General features: G+C 44.3%; 1 protein-coding gene and 1 long non-coding RNA gene across 7 annotated transcripts in view; both read left to right on the forward strand.

The window, feature by feature from the left end:
• Window positions 1-21,522, forward strand: part of GPC6 (glypican 6) — a 1,119,686-nt gene that overhangs the window by 1,054,399 nt on the left and 43,765 nt on the right. The window lies entirely within an intron of this gene.
• Window positions 6,244-16,455, forward strand: LOC128349322 (uncharacterized). The gene is made up of 3 exons (XR_008318737.1): window positions 6,244-6,488; window positions 7,441-7,586; window positions 16,333-16,455. It is a non-coding gene; the product is annotated as an uncharacterized LOC128349322 (long non-coding RNA).

Consider the following 21,522-nt stretch of genomic DNA (forward strand, 5'->3'; position numbering starts at 1 on the left):
CACCATTAAAAAAAACCCCATTCCCAGCACCTGCCATGTAACGAATTTAACGAGTTTTGGAGGAGCTGCACGGGTTTCATTAGGTCCACCTCACAAAGTGCACATCTAAGAGCAGGATCCAGATCAAGTCAGGTGATCATGACCAAGCAGCATTGACACAAATGAGAGATGACTAAATTAATTTCAGTGGGTGGTCGTGACTAACGTTGTCTGGATCCTGCCCTGCGACTACACAACTCCTGCTAAAACTCCACCTCCATCATGAGAGGGTTAAACTGTAGATTTCCGGCTCTACTGAGCTTGCCCTGCTCTCCTCTCCTCACCTCCTTTTTGCTTTGCTTGACATCCAGCCTGATGAAGCATTTTGGGGGATTCAAAAGCTTGCTTGTGTGTTGTTTTCATTGCCCCCATGTAGCTTTTGAATTTTTCTAATGGCCCAACATCCCCTCTCCATTGAGTAATCACAAGAACCTCCACCCCCACCCCACACATACTGAAGACATACTGGAGACAAATTTGTTCACCCAGGCTTTTAGATTCAGGGGTTCTCAACCTTGGGTATCCAGACATTGGTGGACTTCTACTCCCATAATCCCCAGCCATAATGGCCAAATGCCATTGTGGTTGGGGGTTATGGGAGTTTAACTGAGGGACCCAAGGTTGAGAACCCCTAATATTCCATGTTTGCAAAAGATTCCAAATTTAATTATTTTAATGCTTATATTATTTTAATTGTAAACTGCCCAGAGATGCAAGTTTTGGGCAGTATAGAAGTCTGATAGATAGATAGATAGATAGATAGATAGATAGATAGATAGATAGATAGATAGATAGATTTGAAACCCCTTTACTAACTGCCGGTCCGGGAAACTGCGCATGAAGAATGTAGCGGTCCTTGAAACTCTGCACGAAGAATTTAGCGGTCCTTGACTCCAAAAAGGTTGAGAAACACTGTGCTAGAGTATGCACACACACACCCCTACCTTTTAAACTGCAATATTATTCCAAAGAGCAACCAATTAAGTCTGAATGCTAGTCATTCATATACATTGGTCCTCTGTAGCATATGAAGGCATTATTTTAAAGAACCAATTGGCTACAATGCTACTGAATCAAATCAATCTTTATTACGGTCTCAGACCAGCATAAAATGTAGGGGTGATTACATAATTAAAGTAATATTAGATAAAATAAATGATTGCATATAGGATAATACATTTTAAAAAAGCTAGAACACTAAAATATAAGAGTAATTGCATGTTATGAAGTTCATATTAATACTTAAAGGACTAAAATGCTAAATATATTTAAATACTTAAAAATACTTAAAATAATAGGTAATACACCCATGGCATGAGGTCTAATCACCTAAGAGGATCAAAGAAGTACAAAAAATACATGAATTAAAAAACATGAGAGTACAGAAGTTTATGAGATTCTGAGTGATAATTGAAAAACAGCCCGATTAAAGGTTATAAGGAGCAGTAAAGAGGGAGGCATGCAAGCAACTGCAGGACCCACCCAAAGTCGTTGAAATTCAAATTAAAGCTGCAAGGACTCGCTGCATGTCATTCACCGGCGAGTGCTGATTGCTGCCACTCAGAACCTGGCAACACTATATGTGATGGCAGCCTTAGAGTCAGTGTGTAGCAGGGAGCTGTAGAATTGGCTCGGATGACCTGGATATTTGCTTATCAATGAAAGGATGAGGGAGGCACGAATGTCTCTGTAGAATGAGCAGTAAAGGAGAACATGCTTAGCAGTTTCAATCTGCCCTAGGCCACAGGGGCATAGCTGCTCTGCAAATGTAATCCTTCTATAATGGCCTTCTAGCACTGCTGAAGGGAGAAGAATGCTACTGAGAGAAGTTTCAGATCTCAGCTTCTGGTGAGAAAATGTTGCCATCCAGTTGCTGAAAATGCTGAATATTCATCTGGTGGCACTTAATTAATGTATGAAGCTGCTGTAACTCTGTCTCTTGGCCATATCTGGTCTTCTTTACCTGAACACAAAAACGCTATTCAGCATATGTAATAGTTGTTCTGGCAAGAACTAATAAGTCTACTTTCCTTTCATTATAATCTCAGTTGATAATTACCATACTCACAAGTTAGCCCACTTCAGCCTTAAATGTTCACATGCCCATCGTCTTGAATTGGGTGGATGACATTATCACAAACTACACAGTTGAGGTGTCCCTATATGTCCCTACAGGTATAGCAAATTTGGTTCAAATTGGTTCAACAGTTCACAAGTTAGGCCACTTGCACCTCAAATGTTCAAGCGTCTGCCATCCGGAATTGGGGTAGATAACATCATCACAAACTATGCTGTTAAGGTATCCCTATATGTTCCTACAGCTGTAGTGAATTTGGTCCAAATCACTTCCCACTTGCACCTCAAATATTCACACATCTGCCATCTTGAACTGGGGTGGATGACATCATCATGAACTGCACAGTTGAGGTGTCCCTATATGTCCGTATACCTGGTTCAAATCAGTTAGGTGTTCACAAGTTGGCCCTCTTATGTCTCAAACATTCGTGTATCTGCCATCTTGAATTGGGAGGAATGACATTGTCACATACTACGGCCTTGAGCCATCCCTTTGTGTCTCTCTATAGCTGTAGCAAATTTGGTTCAAATTGGTTGGGCAGTTTACAAGTTAGCCCAATTACTCCTCAAATGTTCACATATCTGCCATCTTGAATTGGGGTGGATGACATCATTACAAACTATGCCCTTGAGCCATCCCTTTGTGTCCCTACAGCTGTATCAAATTTTGTTCAAATTGGTTAGGCAGTTTACAAGTTAGCCCAGTTATACCTCAAATGTTCATGCATCCACTATCTTGACTAGGTGGGTGACATCATCATAAGCTATGCCATTGAGGTGTCCCTATGTGTCACTCACTACAACTGTGCCAAATTTGGTTCAAATAAGTTAGATGGTCAAGTTAGTCCACTTGCACTTCAAACGTTTACATGTCTGACATCTTGAATTGGAGTGGATGACATCATCACAAACTACGCCACTGAGGTGTCCCTATGTGTCACTCACTACAAAAGTTCACACTTCCACCATCTTGAATCAGTGTGGATGACATCATTACAAATTACGTCATTGAGGCATCCCTATGTATCCCTACAGCTGTAGCAAATTTGGTTCGAATCAGTCAGGTGGTTCACATGTTAGCCCATTTGCACCTCAAACGTTTATGTGTCTGCCATCTTGAACTGAGGTGGATGACATCATCACAAACTACACCATTGAGCTGTCCTTATGTGTCCCTACAACTGTAACCAATTTGGCTCATATTGGTCCAGGCATTAAAAAATTGATGTGGGCGGGCGGCGGGGAGCACACACATGGACACACACCCAGTAGGCTAAAAGGTGTGTCAATTTATTTAAAAGTAGTCTACTAGGAAGAAAGTGAAAAGGTTGGTTTGCTTTCAGCCTTATTCTGAAGCTGATATGGTGATAGGGAAGAAATCCCTCTCTGAACCTTTTCTAAACAGGAACTTGTTACTGCTTATTCAACTCCCTTTGGGTCTGGTGGGTTTACAATTCAGTGAAAGGCATTTCCCACATTTTTAAGAATAAATACACTGAATATCTGAATCGACTGCCAAGCAGAGAGGAAATATGAACCTTTGAAACTTAAGTGTCTGGTGACCATTGATCTTTTCTGGAAAATTGTAGCATACCAACTGCCTTAAAATCCTTACCTAAAGACAGGGGAAAGGGTTCTATACAACTCTTCTCCCTGAGGTGCTAGTTTTCCATATGCAGTGCCTTTTTGATGTAAGAGAAGCATCCCAGCTTGCAGACCCTTGTGAGCATTCTCAAGTGGTGCACTCCGGAGGGGACTGTACATGTGCTTTTCCTCAGTGTTTGAATTCAGACTACATTTATTCTTGTTTGGCTAATTTGAGCATAGCAAATTGCTGTATAATTGTACTTTCACTTAGCCTCCTTCCATACAGACAAAACTAGAGTCTATGATTTCCCACTGATGGAGTGAAACCAGAGGATATCACTGGCAACTTGCACCTGGTTGAGAATGCAAATCTCATTTGACAATGTTGATGTAGGCTGTGTCAAATCATTCCAGGAGGAAGTCACTTGAGAAGCAGAGTGGATATGATAAGTGAAATGAAATCTCTTTGCTGCAGTCAGAATCTATTGCAGACAAAGAGAGCCATAGCTGCAAATGGAAAACCCCGGTTCAGCTGTTCTCTTGATACTAGTTCTCCCAAGCCATTTCCAGCTTTTGGGTTTTAACAGATGCACTGCCTGAGTAGTAATAACAGAAATGTGCTGCAGAGGATTTTGCCTTTGACAGACACAGTCATAACAGGAAGTCAGTTTACAGCAAATGAAAAGTGATTTCCCAAGCCAAACATATAGCCTCCAATACATTTCTCATTTGCTCGTAATGGACATTTGACACTTTATGGACTTTATGGATGTTACTAGTGCTTCAAGGAAAAGGTAGGATAGTAAAACTAAAGGGATTTATTTACCTTTCCTCCAAAAGTTGCTCTCTTGGTGAACTTTTGGACAAACAGCAACTTGAAGGCACAAAATGGTGCCTGGGAAGTTTGTACTGAATTGGTGAAGATGGTCTGGCTCTCATTTTGTATCTGTTACCACTTTCCCTATAACATGAAGACATCCGGTAAAGAACAGAAATGTGATTTCCTCATTGACATCACACACTTCTCTCCCCAATGCTTGAACTGACTCCAGCATTTTGAGGGCTCTGGGCAAGAGACTGGTGGTCGGCTCTGCTCACCTACCCTCTCCTGCTGCTGCTGCTGCTGCTCCTCTTCCCTCCCCTGCAGCCACATTGCCAGCTACAGCAAGCAATAGGCGGGACACTAGCAGCAGTAACAAATGGAGGGGGGGGCAGGCAGCAGCTGTGAGGAAGAGAACCAGCAGCCACAGTCACCTGCCTATCTGTCAGCTCTCTCCTTTTAGGCCCAGTCCTCACCTGGACTGAACAGAAGCTGTGTTTTCTTCAGGCAATCAGAACTGAGAAGCGCTGGGATAACGAATCCTAAATAGACTTACTGGGGAGTAAATCTCAATGAACACAGTGGCTGACATCCTGACTATATGTACTAGAGGAAGTCCTATTGAAATGTAGTAGTCCTTCTGAGTATACTACGGAGTAATTTAATCAGGATGTCAACCATGAGACTTACTTCTGAGTAAGCATTCTTAGGCTTCCTCTGTGCAGGCATGCCTGCAGCTCCTGCTACTGCCGTCTTGTCCTTGACCGCTCACTGCTCACCATAGGTTATTGCTTTCTAGCCGGCTACTGCTTGCTCCTCTCAGTTGCCAGGAACACTACCAGCACTTTGAGTGCTACTGAAGCTGCTGTTTCCTGCAGAGGTTCCAGGGGGAGGGGGGGTTCTTAAAAAGAAGAAAGCACCTTCTCCAACACCCCCAAAGCAGGTGAAGAGGAAAAAAATTGATTGGTAAGGTTTGGGGGGTGAAGTTAGGGGCATGTGCTAATTACAAGGCTGTGCTGAAGCATGAAGTAGAAGAGAAAACATTGATCTTCCTTGGCAAAGTAATTGTGTGGCATTGCAATACCCACCACTGCACCTTTCTTTGGTCAATACAAAAGCGACTGTCTAGTCACGCTCAGAGGATGGGGCCATAGCTCAGTGGCAGAGCATCTGCTTTGCATGCGGAAAGTCCCAGGTTCAATCCCTGGCAGCACCTCCAAATAGGGCTGGGAAAGACTGCTGCCTGAAACCTTGGAGAGCCACTGCTAGATGGACCAGTGGTCTGCCCCGCTATAAGGCAGCTTCCTATGTTCCTGACTCCCCCCCTCTAGTGGCCAGCAGCTTCAAGCACAATGCTGTTGGCTTCCTTGGAATGCAGTGCTTCATTTCTAAGGGGCCAGGGTCCAAACCTGCATGGAAGACCAATCCCCGATGAGTCTTTCCTGGGAGCCAATAGTGGTACCTCAGTGATTAGCAAGAAACATTTGATGTGTGCTTAGGACTGCAGATTTCTTTCCTTATTACTTCCCAAGCACCAGAGCTGAGCCCTACTATTGCAAAGAATCTCTCTTTGCAACCACTGTTGAGAAACAGCCCCGTCTTGAAGGGCCCAGAGAGATACACCTATCCTGGGTCAAGACTATCATTCCAGGATGCTGCCATATATAAAGTATACACAGAAAGCTGTCTCTGGCTTATCTTGCACATTATTGCCTACTCTGGCTAGCAGCAGCTCTTCGTGGTCTCACTCAGGCAGAGAGGAGGTCTTTCCCAGTCCTGCTACTTAAGATCCTTCAACTGGAGATGCCAGGAACTGAACCTGGGACCTTCTGCTATGCAGGGTGAAAAGTTTGCCTAAATCTCCCCTTGAGAATTCATGGCAGAGGTGAGCTTCGAACCAGAGTTTCGATTATCATCTCAATCTCTGGTGCTTTTCGTATGACGCAGGGATGCAAGAAGAAGAAATGTGAGTTGTCATTGCACATAAATTTTGATGCACATGAAGCTTAATTATGCTCCAGCTTGTAGCCAGTGAAGCTTATGACACTGATTTCAGAAAGAGCAGGATTGGGGTTAATAAGCTATTTAAATGGCTCTGGAATCTACTGAAGCCATTCTAAAGTAATAGGAAACATGCTTTTCACATATCAGCTAGGAGCACTCAGAGGCTGCAGTCTTGCAGAGTTACTCATGCATCAGCCCCATGGAAATCCATAAGATTTGCCTATGCACAACTGATGACAGGATTACACTCTTAAGTGCCTTTGGTAGGAAACTGCAAAGAAAGCCCAAGTCAGAGTTTCTCACTTGAGTGAAAGCTGACAGTTCTTCATAAATAAAACATTGCAGATGGGCAAGAAAATTCTCCTGTATGCAAATTACCATCTATACAAAGCCATCCACATTGGGAAGATGATGTTTTAAGCCCTAAATGTTTATAGTATTAAAGTCTGGCAGTATATAGGTTCAATCCTGAATTTTTGTAGAAAGACAACAATTTATGCAAAGCCACTTGCTTAAGAAACCAGGAAGTGGAGCTTTAATTAGGGGCAAGTAACAGAATGATCCTTGTGCTATTTCCAGTGACAGATTTATGTGATAATGAGCTAGAGCTGACATCCCCTTAAACCTGCCTTCTTGCCTTTTGGTTTCTGAGCCTCTACCAGACACTGATCACGTCCTTTGAGTGCAATCCTGCCAAAATTACACCCTTTAGGTCCCACTGATTTCAATGGGAGAGTTAAGCATATGATTCAAAATTGGCTGAACTTTGCTCAATATCGCCTGGATGGTGCCTTTCATTCATAGCCACATTGGACAGAAACTTAGCTGTATAAAACAAGTGAGAAAAAAAGTCGTCAGAGTTCTGTTTCCTGAGAGTCAGCGAAGTCCATGCTAAGCAAGTTCATTTCTTACAGGCCAATGGTGGCACCAAGATTCCAAGGCCTGAGGAGTCCATGGGCATATATGAAGTGGGCAGAAAGACAGACATTTAAAGGATAATGAAGAAGATGTGTTTATTTAAATGCCGCCCTGTTTTCCACGCTATCTTTCTAGCTATGAGGTATTTGGATGTTTCATATTGTAGGCGCTGCTCCTTTTATGACTTCCATGTCATGTTTGCTTAGTCAAACCAATTTTTCTGCTCCACTCAGTTTTATAGGGTCAGCCTAGTCTAAGAAAATCAAATTTCCCTGCCTCTCTTTCATACATCATCATTTAGAATTGCCAACAATCCCTGTTCAGGAGCCGGCACTTGTTTTCAGCTACAATATTCTGTTGATTGCTGGCTGATGATTTGTGAAGGAGAAAAGAGTTGTGATTCTTTTTTCCTTGTTGGTACAACGGTAAAGATCTGTCTCTGCATAACAACTCTATTTTATTCACATTGTACAAAGAAGTAGATCCTTCTATTAGACTTGGCACCTACAAGTAGACCTCAAAGGCCAAGCAGCGATTAGAGTGGAGTCAGTGTTTCAGGCTCACATAAGCCCTGCTCAGGCATTCCTCTCCACCCACCACCCACCCAATATATTTAATGCATATTTGGGAGGAAGTAGGACCATGCCTGCTGTCCTTTCCCCCCAGCCACATACTGCCACTATTCACATGTTCAGTGTTAATGTGGAAGGAAACACAGGGACATGGAAAGCTGTTTTATACTGAGTCAGACCTTTGGTCCACCTAGCTTAGTAATGTCTACTCTGACGGGCATGGCTCTCCAAAGTTCCAGGCAGGAGTCTTCCCCAGCTCTGTCTGGAGATGCCAAGGATTGAACCTGGGGCCTTCTGCATGCAGAGCAGATGACTGACCACACTTAGCTAAGGCTTCATCCCCATCTGCCTTTATGTTAATGCTGGTGCATGGATGCCCGTGGTGTGGCCAGCAGGTTAATTAGCTTGGAGGAGGGATGTCCAGCAGATGAGATCCTATTTCTACACACACACACACACACACACACACACACGTGTGCATGCACATATGCACACAGCCATGTGTTCAATATTTGTACGGAAGGAACATCTGCATGGAACTATCACTGGCTTTGAGTTTCGTCCAGTTAGGGTTAGCAACCACCAGGAGAAAAACAACCCATCTGAACTTTTTTAAAACCTCTGAGTCAGTTCCCATAATGTTTTGAGTAGGCAGAGCGTATGTGTGTGATTCTCCTGTAGCTGCCTTCCACAGATTCCGAGAAGCTGAGGATAGTGGGGAGAAAGTGACAGAGCAACCCGGGCAGTGGGAACTGTGGGATTTGCTCTCATGCCCACTTCACTCCCCTGCCAGCTGACATATTAAGAGGTCAATTAAAAACAGGATCTGTGATCTGATGCTGTTCCTACATTTGATGAACCCTATATCTGTTGCCTCCACCCAACTGTGGGATCAAGTAGACAGTTCAGATGACAAGACTGGGTGGAAAGACCCTTTGTCCCAACCTTGGGACCCCACACATCAAGAGAACTGGGGGACCTGAGCCTGCTCCTCCACCAAGGATACAGCCCTGCCTTCATCCTCTGCCTCAGAGGATTCCCAAGGACTTGCCAGTCCAAATAGAGGTTTGGAGCCAGAAAATTGGGCAAGGCCTTTTTAAGCAACAGACACTTACCCGGGGAAGAAAAGGGGCCAATTCTGTCTCCCTGGGCAGCAGCCATAAAAACTGGCAGTTTTAATGGCAATCTGCTCCAAGCAACTGCTTGAAGCAACATTCATCTTACATTACTGGACCCAATTCTTGTGGGTTCCTTGCTTGGAGCCAGCTGAGGTCCTGACCCCTTTCGCCTTGGGGCTGTCTGAGGTCTGTGTCCCTTTCTGCCTTCGGGTCAGTAACAATGGGGCTGGTAGGGCCCAAGATCTGTACCAGAAGCCTGGGCTTCTTAATCTTTGCCACACATTTCTTAAAATAGATTGTGGGGGAAATTAGATACGATGTTAAAATCAGCATATAACCACGATTTAGAAAAGCATTTAATAGTTTCATTTCATTTCTTTCTGACAGCAAGTGCTCACCAAACAGGAGAACTGTGGAATAATTACTATGGGAAGAAAAAGCAGAGAACCATCAATATATGAAACGGAAACTCTGCCTACACATTTCCTCATATAATTAAGGGGAGATAATGCAGCACAGCATCGGGGTTGCTTCTAAATATTAATTTTCACTCCTATTGGCTTCCTTTCCTACAGATCAGTATTCCCCAAAAGTAAGAAATGAGGTTGGTTTGTTATTTTTAGCAGCTGTAGTCAATTTGTAACCTCAGGTAAATCACTGTCTCATGCAGTGTAAGAAATCAATCTGCCTTTTCACTGAACAAGCTTCTTTCTTTACATAATACTGCTCTGAAATAGTCCCAGAATGAAAGCAGGTTCCTAGGAATGAGGACTCTGGAAATGCCATGGGTTAGTGTCTGAGCAGCTCAGACATCTGAGACCTGATTATCACTTTAAAAATGGTAGCCACCCTGACTTAGTGAAAATTCCACATAACTAAAACAGTCTGATAGTTTAACAGCAAAAAAATCCAGCAGTTAGGTACTCTGATAGGAAGAAATCTAAATACAAACAACATATCCCCTCATCCAATGGGAAGGGTGAGCATATGTAAAATTTAGACTATATGCTACCTCGTGCTCAACATCTGAAGCCTGTGTCTCCACCAACTGAGGCTCAGTGGATGTCTACTAGGAGCAGGGCCTTTTTTGTTGTGGCCCAATTTGAGGCACAGGGAGCTATCAAGGGATGACCCCTGAGGACCCCCGGGCCCCATATAGCTGGTACCAAAAGAAGGCTGCAGTACCACTGTGAGTTTGGACTATCACTGCTGCCTTCTCCAGACATCCACCCCCTCCACAAGCTGATTCTCCACCCACAAAAGCCAATTCCCCACCCACCAGAGGGCCCCTGCTAATCCAGAGCCTGTACTGTACCAGTTTAGAGGAATGCCCTCCCCAGGCAGGCCCACCAGGTCCAAATTATTGGGTATTAGATGCCTAGTGCCTAAGCAACATAGGAAGGCCTTTCAGGCTGCTTGGTTCTGAAAATTTCCCTGATCTTCTGGGGGGTATTTTCTCTGTTCCTGTTATCTTTTTTGACCTGTAAATTGAATAAGGGTATTTATTCAAAACAGTGGTACATTTGTTTGTAACCTCCAGACTTGACTTCTGTAATGCGCTTTACATGGCGCTGCCTTTGTACGTAGTCCGGAAACTTCAGTTGGTTCAGAATGTGGCAGCCAGGTTGGTCTCTGGATCATCTCAGAGAGACCATGTTACTCCTTTACTGATGGAGCTACACTGGCTGCCAATAGGATTCCAGACACAATACAAAGTGCTAGTTATAACTTAGAAAGCCCTAAACGGCTTAGGCCCTGGGTATCTAAGAGAGCTTCTTCTTCACTATGAGCCCCACAGCCCACTGAGGTCATCTGAGCGAAGTGACTGGCCCAGAGTCACCCAGCAAGTCTCATGGCTGAATGGGGATTTGAACTCGGGTCTCCCCAGTCCTAGTCCAGCACTCTAACCACTACACCACGCTGGCTATGGTGTAAAATATGTATGTAAAATATGTGAAATGTGTAGGAGAGGAGAACTGGTCTTGTGGTAGTAAGCATGACTTGTCCCCTTAGTTAAGCAGGGTCTGCCCTGGTTGCATATGAATGGGAGACTTGATGCGTGAGCACTATAAGATATTCCCCTCAGGGGATGGAGCCGCTCTGGGAAGAGCAAAAGATTTCAAGTTCCCTCCCTGGCATCTCCAAGATAGGGCTGAGAGAGATTCCTGCCTGCAGCCTTGGATAAGCCACTGCCAGTCTGTGAAGACAATACTGAGCTAGATAAACCAATAGTCAGACTCAGTATATGGCAGCTTCCTATGTTACCCTAGATTTGCTCTAATAGGCTGACATACAAAGCAAGGATGCACCAGTGCAGCACGAGAGCAGCCTAACATAACTTCCCAAGCCACACCAGTGCAGCAGAAAAGTAGCATTTTTGATGCCCCCCCCTTCCCCAGGAAGCCCCTGTGCTTGAAAATATGTCCCCAAGGGCAGCACATCCCTTAGGGACAACCCTGGGGAAGGGGAACGCACGCAGAATTGCTGCTTCCCCTCTGCACCTGTACAGCTACTTGGAAGTTCAGTTAGGCTGCTTTCTCTCAGCACTGATGCATCCTTGCTCTGTATGTCAGCTATTGTACTGTATCTTGCTAAAAGATCTTCATTACCTTCTGCTTGCAAAGACATATTGGTGGTGCACACACTATGTCCCAGTGTCAACCACCAGTGTATATTTCTTTCTCTTATACAACAGTTTAGTGGGGAATGATGATATGAAAATTATTCAGACTAAATTCTGAATGTTCTAAGTTCATGTTCTAAGTTCTGCAGGAAAAAAATAAAGAACATGGAGATACCATTTTTTCCCTGTTCAGAAAATGGAGGTGGGTTAAAAGGAAATAGAACTGTAAAAATGGACCAGCAGGAAAATAGTCAGTTTTTCCAAAAATGCCAACATCCAAAATATTAAAGAAAAGCTGCTCTCGAGGAGGGAAACAGGTTTGCTATTATTTAATTTAAATGCCATTTTGTATACTCTTTGCCCTAAAGGCTACCCATATTTCTTTCATGCATTTTTTGCAGTATCTTTAAAAGCAGCACAGTTTTCCTCACAAATCCTTTTTTAGATCTCTGGAGGTAACATATTACCAGTTGGTGCAAACATGGCAAAAACTTGCTGGATTGGCCTGCAATCTACCCCTTGCTGCAAGAATTTTATTTTTTTTAATTTATTGTACAATGCTAGATCAGCATTTTTCAAAAAAAAATGAATGAAGATTCATTGTTTATAAAACAATCATCAAGAAAAGGAAGGTCACCATAGCTCTCCTCGCTGAAATGAAAATGAGGGATGACAGCATGATATTGGGAACCTGCTTTTGAACAAGAATCACATGGGTCTTTGAGGTCATTTGCCATCACAGAGACAGTAGATTACATAGGAATATTGTGGGGCTCTGAAAACTAGTGGAACTAGTGAAAAATAAAATCCATAAGCTTGTCTTTTTGCTAGTCATGAAATGGGGTGGGGTGGGGGGACATTGGAGGGAGGATGAAGTAACAGGAGACAATACCTATTTGCAGGCATTTCACTTTTATTCTTGGAGGAGGAATTTGACTTGGGGCTGGAGCTATATGTCAGCTATATGTCAGCATCCACTTTGCATGTAGAAGGTCCCAGGTTCAGTCCCTGCCATGGCCAGGAAGAGCAGGGAAAGACTCTTGTCTGAAATCTTGGAAAGCCACTGCCAGTCAGTATAGACAATACTGAGTTAGATGGACCAATGGACGGACTTTGTATAAGGTACCTTCCTGTATTTCTGGGTAGTGGAGGAATTTCATACTAGTCCCGTTTTCAACCTAGTACCACAGTCTTTGTACAGACTTCCAGGTGTAAACGTGCAGACAGTGTTGGCCATATGACCAAAGGTAGCATCCTACCACAAACTTTAAAGTTCAGATCAGGCATATCACAGATCACAGATCACAGACTTTAAAGTTCAGATCAGGCATATCATTTGCGGGTGGGGGGGAGATTGCTTCCTTAGAAAGACCTCTCTTTGTGGCTGAGGCGTATTTTGGACTAAGCTCCATAGAAGCAGTGCCAAGGTGGCAAATGCCCCTCAAGCAAGTAGTTGCCCCCCCCCATTTCTGTATCAGAAATCTAATGTGTTGGACACAGCTCACCTACCCATAAATGCACTTTGTCCCTTCTCTGCCCCACCCCACCCCAACAATTGTTTTCCTGTTGCCACCACTGTCCCAGTAGGATTTATTTCTGACTAAACACACACAGAGGATTGGGCTACATCTCCCTCATTCTGCATTGCGGGCAAAACCAGACCTAGTAGATCCCTGAGTAGGGGTGTGCATGGGACTGGTTGGTCTGGTTCGGTTTGAGTCCAAACTGGACCAGGCATGACCCAGGCCATGCAGAGGCCCATTGCACAGGTGCAGGGGCCTCCAAAATGGCCACCGTGCAGAGGGAAAGGCCCAAATGGGCCAAAGAATGGCCAAATGGGGCTGTTTTTGAAGGAAGGCCAGTGGGGGAAGGGAGAACCTCAGTGAAGCCCCACCACCACCATCTCGGAGAAGCCCCCCCCCCGGAGGGGGTAAGTAAAAAAAATCAAAAATGTTTTTCATAAAAGGTCTGTGAACCCCCTTAATGGACCAGGGGGGGTTCGGTCTGGGGTCAAGCTGAAACGGGGGTGGTTTGGCTTGATCCTGAGCCTTTGAACTGAACTGGTTCAATTTTGAACCGGTTCAGATACAAATCTGCTCACACATCTCTATCCGAGGAGGATTTCCCATGGTTTTTGTTTTGCTAATCACTATGAAGATCTGAAAAGTGGGAGACAGTATTTAATAACCTTTCCCTTTGGGAGATGAGCTTGGGAACACAGGAACATAGTAAGCTGCCATATACTGAGTCAGCTCAAAGGTCCATCTAACTCAGTATTTTCTACCCAGACTGGCAGCAGCTTCTCCAAGGTTGCAGGCAGGAATCTCTCTCAGCCCTATCTTGGAGATGCCAGGAAGGGAACTTGGAACCTCAGATGCTCTTCCCAGAGTGGCCCCATCCCCTACTAAGGGGAATATCTTACAGTGCTCACACATCATCTCCCATTCATATGCAACCAGGGCATACCCTGCTTAGCTAAGGGGACAAGTCATATTGCTACCACAAGACCTAACCCTTGCTTGGTACACCCTTTCTCTAATATAAATGTCAGCCCTGAAGTGAGGGAACAAAATCTGTACCTGCCTTCCCCTTCCCCAATGAGCTAACAGCAGCTTTTGTGGGGGAACAATTTAAATGAGCGAAAGGACATGGGAAGAAAGGGTTAAACACCTTCTCTCAGATAAGTATTTCAGGATCTTTAAAGCAGTTCTGTGCTAAATGGCATAACAAAAATCTTGGGAGAACCTAATCACAAATCTCTTGTCTGGTCCTCAGTGATCATCATCATCATCATAAACAATTAAATAGTTTGTGTAAGTATCCATGCTACAGGTGCAAATGCTTACAGTGGGGCAGGCGGGGGCGAGTGTTGACAACTTTACGGTAGTTATTACAAAGAATCAAAACATTAATTACACATATTATTAGATGTGTGTTGAGAACTTTGCTGTAGTTATTACAAAGAATCAAAACAGTAATTACAGCTACTGTCCTGAAAATACTCTACAATTTAGTCTTAAATAGAGCCAAAAACATACCTTGAAACCTTGCAGAGAATTTTTCAACTCTCCTATAGGAAATACTGCCCCTGATACAGATCCAAATTGTTTTGTCTTCGTCCAGTTTCGAGCGGGAATTGTCTGGTAAACCAGAAAAGACACTATTCTGTTCATTTGGGCATTCTGAAATTCTGCCTTTTGCATTTAGAACAGTGGAGCTAAGTCTTTAAAAGGTAGGCTATTTTGTTTTCACACATGAGGCTTAAAGGAGCTTTTGTAAATGTAAAACCTGCATTGACCAGAATGTGACTGGCATTGCAGCTGCCTCTCTTCCGCTTTCCAAACCACGTTAACAGCGATCACACATTCAATAAATACTGCAAGAGGCTGAAAGGTGATTCAAAGCTAATATATGAAAATGCCTTTAGCTCCAGTTCCATTTTCTGATCTTTCAAAATGGATTTCTTTGCAAACCCAGCACTTGAATAATTAGTTCAGAGAGACTTACTGGGTGAGCAAAGATTGTTCTGCCTGTGCTTTACGTTAGAGAAAAAAGATAAATTAGAAATGTCCTTTAATGGAGGAAACAATAGTTAGGTGGGAAAGGTCTGTTGCTTAGTAACAGAGCACATGCTTTGCTCATAGAAGGTCCAGGTTCAATCTCTGGCATCTCCAGCCAAAAGAAGTTGCAAAAGACCTCTGCTAGGGACTGCGGATGTACTGGGCTAGATGGATGGACCAGTGGTCTGACTCAACACAAGGCAGCTTAATCTATTCATACTAGCTGACTAACTAGTCTAACGCTGCACTAATGCAAACATATCGCACTAGTGCAAGAATGTTGTGCTAGCTAGCTCAGATAAGTCAGGCACTTGCATTGCAGGCTAATGTTGCACTGGTGCACCAGGGTGTGCTTGCACTTCCTGCTGTGAAATCTCTTGAAATTCAGGGAATGATGCAAAGCTGTCTGTTCTCCTTGTTCACTAGTGCAATGCTTGCACAAGCAGACCAAGAGCACAAGAGACTGAACAACTCTGAGCATCTGCTTGGATGCATGGCCTTCTTGTCCATGCGCTTCTTTGTTTGTTGCACTAGTGCAGCATTAGTCTGGATGCTGTTACGACGATGACGACGATAATGAATATCTTTATTATTATCATCATCATCATCATCATCATCAATTCAATTTCTAGACCACCCTTCCAAAAATGGCTCAGGGCGGTTTACACAGAGAAATAACAAATGGCTCCCTGTCCCCAAAGGGCTCACATTCTAAAAAGAAACATGGGACACACACCAGCAACTGTCACTGGAAGTACTGTGCTGGGGGTGAATAGGGCCAGTTACACTCCCCCTGCTAAATAAAGAGAATCACCACGTTTAAAGGTGCCTCTTTGCCAAGTTAGCTGGAGTATATACCACTCTTCAGTTCTCATCTTAGCCACTATGTCTTGCTGCTCATTTTTCACAGAACTGGGACGGTGTAAGTCCTGTCTGTTCATTATGTCACTCTCTAAATGGGGTAAAAATACATGGCTTCAGGGTTACCTCTTTCAAACCTCTTTTTATTTTCTAGGATTGCCCCCCAAAAGCCTGTGGATTGCAGAAACTATTTTTAGATCAGATACATTTATGCAGTGTGTAACTCAGTTCATCTCTATCTTCCTTCTCATCTTCCATTATTCCTGATCCCAAAGGTACTAATATTTTTAAAGAATCCTGAGTAAGTATCCCTTTAAGTTCCTAGATAGACAAAGACCATTAAGGCCAGCAGGAAAAGGAGGGCTGTAAGCATACTTCACTATTTAGAGTTAATAGAACATCACCCTTATCTGGAAGGCAAATAGCAATTTTTTCACGGACAAGAGAGTCAACGAGGCAAAAGAGAAGCCAGTTAGCTAGCTCATGCATGCCCGGCAGGGCAATCGAAAGGATTCTGACCATTAGGCATCACCTCAATGGTCTCTCTTTATACTAAGATGAAAGGTGGCAATGAAGTAATTTACTCTGATTTCTGCTTGCTCTCAGAAAAGGAATTAAGCTGGTGCTCCCTCAGTTGAAACAGTAAGCAGACAGAAGCCTTTGTCTCAATTTCATCTCCACCAGCTTTTAGCTTTCAATTATTATTTCCCCCTTTTTGAAAATTCAGTGCTTTGAAGATACTTGTATTCTATCCAGTAATATTTTGCATTTAGTTGTTTGGATGTTTGTCCCAGTGGGGATCCTGTAGAGAGTGTGGGGGAGGAGCAGGGGTGTAACTATAATAGGGCAAGGGGAGACGGTTGTCTGGGGGCCCACTGCCTTGCCCCCCCCGAGGCAAGTCACATGACTAACTCCCCCAGCTGCACACCCGCCCGGGCTTCTTTCAGTTGTATTCATCCTCTGAAACTGATGTGAGAGTTAAGACCTGGAGCTACCAGAACAGCATGTCTTTCTCTAATACCATTAAATGACTTGCATCGTCCACAATTTACAAAACCTTTTAAAAAATAATTTAGGATGATGTTCTATTGTGGCGCATATATATATATATATATATATATATATATATATATATATATATGTATATGTATATATGTATATGTATATATATATGTATATGTGTATATATATGTATATATATATATATATATATATATATATATATATATATGCTTTTTGTTACCACTATTCAGTCTCATTTAAGATTTCTTTACTTCATGAGATGAGCTTCAGTGAGGGGGGGCATTTTATATCTTGTCTCGGGGCCCACTCCAACCTTGCTACGCCCCTGGGGAGGAGTATGAAAGGGAAAGGGAGGGAAAGGAAAAGAAGAAAATGGAGTTGTTGCTGAATAAATCTTTAGTTAAATCTACATAAGATTTATTGTGTATGAGGGAAGCAGCTATATAACAAGACTTCTATAGGCACAAAAGGCCATGGTGAAGATATGTTCAGATAGTGACTGTAAGCACAGCAGTCCTTGGGTACAGTTACTGGTACATAGCTAAAATTGATTTCATTGACACTGGTTCAAACTGTATAGGCATTTTGTTCCTTGTGCTAGGAAAGGATCTGAGAATAAGGCCATTTCTCTTTGTTGTATGGTGACTGAGCTGCCACTAGTGCATGTATTGGAAGCAGTCGTTGCACCCAGCTGAGTCTCACTACTCTGCCCTTGGGGAAACAAAAATGGTGTTTGAACATTAAGGGCAGGTTCAGACAACCACCAGAAAGTAAGTCAGAGAAAACTAGAGGTTCCCAGCAAGCATATGCTCCTGGTGTAAGCCGGAAGTCATACACATAATGGGACTATTCTCACGATTGCAGAAAATCGGGCTAGCCTCCGCTAATTTTTCTGTAATCGTGAGAACCACCAGGCTCGGCTGCGAGCCCGGTGGTTCTAGATCGGGTAACCCACTCAAGTACCCCTGGGTAAAACCAGGTTTGCAGAGTGCAAACCTGGTTTTCAAGATCGTGAGTAGCCACAGCACGGGGCAGCACTCACAACACTCGCAGCACTCACACAGGGCATGCTGGAGCTTCCGGGGGCCAAATCAGCCCCCGCTCCCCCCAGCCCCCGCCAGCTCCGTCATGGAGCCGGCAATCGTGTGGGCAGCCAATCCGGCCGCCCAGGGCTCCTGCTTGCTCATGTGCAGGGAGAGTGGGCTTAGCCCGCTCTCCCCGCTCAACTTCACAAACCAGGCCTCACTCAGCATGAGACCTGGCTCTTTGGGTTGTCTGAAACCAGCAATGAGAGGCTGCCAATGTTGTGTTCTCTCCACCACCCGATATTCACCCAATATTTATAACTGAGATCTGAAGCTGGTTGGAGAATGTTGGCTTTGACCTACCCTGATGTAAACCATTGTTTCATTTTTCACAACTGTTTCTTATAGCTTTGGTCTCCTTTGACCTTTCTCCTTCCGTTATCCTTCTCTCTCCATCCCACCCCACAGTTTCTTCCCCCTCCTTCTTTCAGCCCCCTAGAGACAAATGTCTGAAAAACAAACTGAGAAAGGACTACACATGGCCAGCCCACCTATGAGGCTGTCTGAAGCAGTCACCTTAGACAGTGGATGGGAAACAAGTGAGGGGCCCCATACCCACCCTGCCCCTGTGTCAGCTTCCAGCTCACCTCCCCAAGACCCTGCCTTATCCAGCAGTGCACCAGTATCACTGTTGCCTCTGCACCTACAGCACGTCCTCCTCTTCCTTCTACTCCCAGTGCTGTGAGAAAGAGGGGGAAGAATGTGAGAGAAAGTGTGCAGGAGATGAGAGTGTGGGCTACGGTATTGAGATGGGAGTGGGGGGAGGAGGAGGAGGAGGAGGAAGAAGAGGTGTAGCAGCAGCAAGGCTCATGTGTTATCAGGTAAGAGGAAGGGAGAGAGAGGAATGGCCAGGTTGCAAAGAGCATTTGCATGCATGTGCACCACCAGCTAATGGAGTCCATTTGGCACAGCAAGGCATGGTGCCCTGCCATATCACCTGAGGCACCAGAGAGGGGTTTGAGCCAGCCCTCAGATTACAGGATACCACAGGCCTACCATTTTCAGATTTTCGCAATTCAGGCATAATGTGAAGAGTGCTTTCTCAAGATCTGTGAGAAGGGCTCAAAGGGGTGAGGGGAGGAAGCCTCGAAAAGCTTACCTCCCCCGCAGATGACCCTCTACCTATTGCTGGGCAGCTGGATCGGCCACCCAGATGATTGCCGGCTTCTGCTGGTAGCTCTGAGGGTTGGGGTGCCCAGATGATTGCCGGCTCTGAGGGTTGGGCCACCCAGATGATTGCCGGCTTCTGCTGGTAGCTCTGAGGGTTGGGGTGCATCTCATTGTGTTTCCCTGCCCCCCGGAACTCCCATAATGCATTGCACAGGTGTGCAGTGCATTATGGGGATCCCCCTCCCCTCCCTGGAGCCAGCCGGGAGCCCCGCTGTCTGCCAGCCCCAGCCGGTGCTGGCAGATGATCAGTAAAATGGGGTTAGGAGAGCGCTCATTCTCCTAACCCTGTTTAAGATGGTGGCTCCAGAGGCGAGTTTGCTGCTGAAGCACTGCCAGGATCAGGCACAATTCCCACGGTACACACATGCAGGCAAAACCAGGCTGGACTTCCTTAGCCCAGTTTTGCTTGTGCATGTGAATAGCTTCAACATCTCCTGCTATATGAACAGGTGTCTGTGGGCTTCCATGCTCCTCTCTCCTCTTCTTTCATGCACACGAGAAGAGGGAAGGTTTCTAAGTTAACCACAGTTCCACGTTACGCCAGAACTCAGTTTACTTTAAACCACAGGTAGGGAACAACCCAGGATGTGAAACCACCATTTGATCCTGGTTTGTTTTTCTCTAACTCTAGTTTGTAGTCAACCACAGCTCCTGAGTTCAGAGGTAACACAAAACTGTAGTTTATTTCAAAGTGCAAGTAAAAGCTTTTCCTCTCCTTCTTTCACATGGAAAAGAGGAAAAATGGGGAGCACATGAGTCTGTGGTTCACAGAGGTTAATAAACATAGCAAGAAACCAGGATTTCCTGTTTCATCTACACCGGATGTCTGAGTGTAACTTGTATTCTACCCTAATACATTCTATTTTTGCCTTCTCTCTCTCTCTCTCTCTCTCTCTCTCTCGGTTTGGATTACTTCATGGAGGAGAGGTCTATCAATGGCTACTAGTCGGAGGGCTGTGGGCCACCTCCAGCCTCAAAGGCAGGATGCCTCTGAGTACCAGTTGCAGGGGAGTAATGGCAGGAGAGAGGGCACGCCCTCAACTCCTGTCTGTGGCTTCCAGTGGCATCTGGTGGGCCACTGTGCGAAACAGGATGCTGGACTGAATGGGCCTTGGGCCTGATCCAGCAGGGCTGTTCTTATGTTCTCTCTCTCTCTCTCTCTCTCTCATATTTTGGTTTATGTTCTATTGAGGGTTTTTTTTAAGTAAAAAAGAGAAATGGACATTGGGCACATATATTCACAAAGCTTTAGATTCATTCTAGAAAAATGCTTCTTGAGCTCTTACATTATGTGTATATTTTGCTTTCCTTCCTCCTCACACATCAGGGCCATCTAAAGCGCCTTGCTGTGTTTGTACAATGGAATGCCTAAAGACTAGCCATCACAGTTCTGTATTCATGAAGGACTGTGATAAATCAATTGCCCTGAAACACCTTCCCCAAATTCCCTCATTTGTTTGAAAGGCCTGTGTTGGCTGTGCAGTATTTTTTATTTTCAATTTTCCTGTCTTTAATGCCATTGACTTTGATGGGCAAATGAAATATGAGAGGCTGTGACAGGTTTGACAGTACATGTCCCAGGCCTGGATAAATTACTGATGTGCAAGGACTAAAGTGCATTTGCAGTGAGTAAAATATAAGATATGAATTATAGCATAATAACAGATGTTGATCACTTTGATGCCCACATCACTTTATCTATTGTCAGTGTATCTATTGACCCAGTGTTATCCCTTTTTCCTTCACATATCATTGGCTAAAATATTATAAGCCGTGTTATCCTCTCCTCCCTCATGTCTTTGTCAACTTCCCACTCAAATTTCAGTAACTGGAGGAATCCAAAATGGTTGTCCTTTTGTTAATTTCACCCAAAGCAACACAAACAAATGCTCCCATAGAAGAGCATCAGAACAGGAATCTGAATCCGGAGAGGAGGGCCCAATCTAATCACTGATCTCTCTAGGACAGCAGCACCACCTACTGACCACAACCCATGAGTCTCAAAATCATTCATGGTCTATGGGCCTTGCTTTATCATGCCTTTCCAAAGCACTGCTACATTTGTA

This window comes from Hemicordylus capensis, chromosome 3 (assembly GCF_027244095.1).
Source record: "Hemicordylus capensis ecotype Gifberg chromosome 3, rHemCap1.1.pri, whole genome shotgun sequence".
Lineage (NCBI taxonomy): Eukaryota > Metazoa > Chordata > Lepidosauria > Squamata > Cordylidae > Hemicordylus > Hemicordylus capensis.